The sequence below is a fragment of the Elephantulus edwardii genome, unplaced genomic scaffold, assembly GCF_000299155.1.
Source record: "Elephantulus edwardii isolate Elephantulus edwardi_28Jun2011 unplaced genomic scaffold, EleEdw1.0 scaffold00125, whole genome shotgun sequence".
Lineage (NCBI taxonomy): Eukaryota > Metazoa > Chordata > Mammalia > Macroscelidea > Macroscelididae > Elephantulus > Elephantulus edwardii.
In genome coordinates, this window is record NW_006399875.1 from 10068569 (window position 1) to 10072270 (window position 3702).

Below are 3702 nucleotides of genomic sequence, written 5' to 3' on the forward strand. Positions count from 1 at the left end.
CTAAGATTTGGAAGCTCCAGCTCACATACTTTGGGCACGTGGTCTGAAGGGACCAATCCTTGGAGAAGGACATCATGCTTGGAAGGGTGGAGAGACTGCACAGAAGAGAGAGACTCTGGTTGAGATTAATTGATATGGTAACTGTGGCAATGGGGGTCCGTATGTCGGAGTCATTGAGGCTGGCTCAAGACAGGGCAGGCTTCAGAGGTGTTTTACACAAGGTTTCTATGAGTCACAGTTGACTCAATGGTACATAACAACAAACAACATATATAATCTTACTAAAAAACACTAAAACCAAAATTTCTCAAAGCATAGTTAATCTGTAGGGTGACATAGAAGACAGAGACATTGAGGCTCTTGTTTAAAATGTAGATTCCTGTCAAATACCATTTGAAAACTTTTCCAATTGAAAGTGAAGCATGGGGAGCCGTGCGCAGCTGCGTGTGTGGTGCCATGTGCATACCCGCGTGTGGCGCAGGCAGGGACCCTGAGGATAAACAGCCACTGTCTTGTGAGCTGCCTTCTCCTGGACTGCGTCCTATTCTTCGTCTGTCTAGGATCCTCTAGGCGCCAAAGAAGACCTAACTACAGCCATGAGCAGCAATGAGTGCTTCAAGTGTGGGCGGTCTGGCCACTGGGCCCGGGAATGCCCTACTGGAGGAGGCCATGGTCGTGGAATGAGAAGCCATGACAGAGGTGGTTTTACCTCGGATAGAGATTTCCAGTTTGTTTCCTCATCTCTTCCAGACATCTGTTACTGCTGTGGTGAGTCTGGTCATCTTGCCAAGAATTGTGATCTTCAGGAGGATGCCTGCTATAACTGCGGTAGAGGTGGTCACATTGCCAAGGACTGCAAGGAGCCCAAGAGAGAGCGAGAGCAGTGCTGTTACAACTGTGGCAAACCAGGCCATCTGGCTCGTGATTGTGACCATGCTGATGAGCAGAAGTGCTATTCTTGTGGATAATTTGGACACATTCAAAAAGACTGCACCAAAGTGAAGTGTTATAGGTGTGGTGAAACTGGTCATGTAGCCATCAACTGCAGCAAGACAAGTGAAGTCAACTGTTACCGCTGTGGAGAGTCAGGGCACCTTGCACGGGAATGCACAATTGAGGCTACAGCTTAATTATTCTCCTTTGTCTCCCCTCCTTTTCTGATTGATGGTTGTATTCTTTTCTCTGAATACTCTTCACTGGCCAAAGGTTGGCAGATAGAGGCTACTCCCAGGCCAGTGAGCTTTACTTGCCATGTAAAAGGAGGAAAGGGGTGGGAAAAAAACCGACTTCCTGCATTTAACTACAAAAAAAAGTTTATGTCTAGTTTGGTAGAGGTGTTATGTATAATGCTTTGTTAAAGAACCCCCTTTCCATGTCACTGGTGAATAGAGATTAATAAATGGGAAGAGTTGAGTCAGACCAGTACGCCCATTCTGGGTTTCTTGAAATGTTCCCATGTAGGACATAAAACAATTTGGAAGTTTATGAACTTCTGTAAGTAACTTTAATTTTAGAATAATGGTGGCCTTGGATTGTCTGACCTCAGTAACTATTAAATAACATCAAGTAACATCTGTATCAGGCCCTACATAGAACATACAGTTGAGTGGGAGTAAACAAAGGCAAACATGCACGCTAATGACTGGAGAGAGAAACCAAAATAAAAGCCTAAGCAGGAACACCTTCATCACAGAGTTGATGCTGGATATACACATGGTGATGGCAAAGGTTTAGAACATTTTTTTTCAAAGACTAAAACCCAGAGTAAATAACGATGCTCAGAGTTATCATAATTTGGAGCTATTCAGGAATTGCAGAGAAATGCATTTTCACAGAAAACAAGATGTTATTTTTTTATACTATATCACTTAAGACAACTGTGTTTCATTTGCTGTAATCAGTTTTTAAAAGTCAGATGGAAAAAGCAACTGAAGTCCTAGAAAATAGAAATGTAATTTTAAACTATCCAATAAAGCTGGAGGAGGAAAAAAAAGAAGAAAGTGAAGCATGGTTTCCTAACGGAGACATTATTCATCTTGTCAAAACATTTCTGAAATTAGCATAATATTTCAATTTTCAACTAAAGAAGTAAAAATTTAGCAAATTAACCAAGGTCACAGAGATTATTATGTTCTTGTTCAAGACTTCAGCGTTGTGTAAATCATCCTCTAATCCCAAAGAATATCTTTGGTCCATAATGTTGATGAGACTTTTACTCTAGTAAGAATGGGTTCATTATATTTAACATAGTGAATTAATTTAACCCATTACTAAAAGAATGCATTTGGTTCTTTTCTTTTCTTCATAGATTATAGTATGTACTGATACAATAAAGTGAATCCAGTTGACCTGGTCTCATTTCATTTCTAACAGGAACTTATGAAAAGAAGGGATAAACTTTGACCAAAAAATGATAATGTTTCTACACAAATTCATTCTATTGGTTCTCATGATCAGAAAGATAATGAACTCTTTATGGAGACAGAGACATTCTATGCAAATATTTCCCTTTGTCTTTATAGAGACAGAGTTCCTTCATACAGAGAAACCCACTGACCTAATTGCTAGGAAGTTGTGTAGCTAACCCAAAGGAAGCATTTCTGTTGGTTTAAATCCTTCACCTTCTCAGAAGAAGAAGATATGTAATGTAGATGTAGCCTTCCTCTGAAATGAAAACTTGCTAGAGAGTAAGAAAGGACTTGATTCCAATCTGGTGACAATGAGCTTGAATTTTTATATGATCTGACTTTATTCTTACTGAAAAAAAAAATCAGATTTATGGAATGTGGAGCATGATTGCAGTGAGAATAAACATTATTATAGTAGTCAGTTTCAGTTACAAAATACTAAACAGAGACACTCTAAAACCCAAAACAATCTTTTTGGTGGATAAGCAAACTCTCCACATACATAACCCAGAGGAGTATTTTCTGTTAAATAGAAAATTAAGAATCATATAAAATGGAACAAAACAGGTAACTTTGGGGTACTGCCTCTGGTAGTATATGGAAATATTCCCATAAAAGAATATTTCTCCAGAGTCTAGGTATATGTTCCCATGTTCTTGTTGTTGTTGTTGTTAAGTGCCGTCGAGTCGCAGGCGACTCATAGTGACCCTATGAAGGAGAGTCCTTGATGCTTGGGTGCCTTTCATCCTCTCTCCAGGTTCATAGGGTTTCCGAAGGCAAGCTATTATGGAAGTGGACACCACTCCTCCTTCCTCCTCTTCTCCTTTTGGGCTTGAGTGCTATTTAGAGTAAGTTAAGATCTCTGATTCATCTGTGCCTAACTTTATATTTCCACTCTCAGTGTCATCATCAATATCATCAAAGTTTAAGTTACGTTTCACACTTTTATAACTGTTTTATACTGACTATACCATGCCAATTTCTTGTGTAAAAATTGTGATTTTTTTAAATGTTATTCTTGGCTTTCTTTCTGAAGTTTATTTGTGGAAATAAAATATTTATGCTATACAGGGATGTGTCCTGTCTCTATAGCTTTTCAACCTGTATGCAGAGCAGATTATCCGAGAGGCTGGGCTCTATGAACAGAAGTGTGGCATCAGGATTGGTGGAAGTTCTATAAACAATCTGCGTTATGCAGATGACACAACCCTGCTTCCTGAAACTGAGGAGGACCTCATGCACTTATTGCAGAGGGTCAAGGACTGTAGCCTTCAGTATGGACTGAGGCTCAATG

The 3702-nt window shown here is 39.6% G+C and overlaps 1 pseudogene across 1 annotated transcript; it reads left to right on the forward strand.

Annotated features, from left to right (window-relative positions):
* The first annotated feature begins 596 nt into the window (after positions 1–596).
* Positions 597–1977, forward strand: LOC102876362 (annotated as a pseudogene). The gene has a single exon (XR_438936.1). The product of XR_438936.1 is annotated as a cellular nucleic acid-binding protein-like (transcript).
* Positions 1978–3702: the final 1725 nt, after the last annotated feature.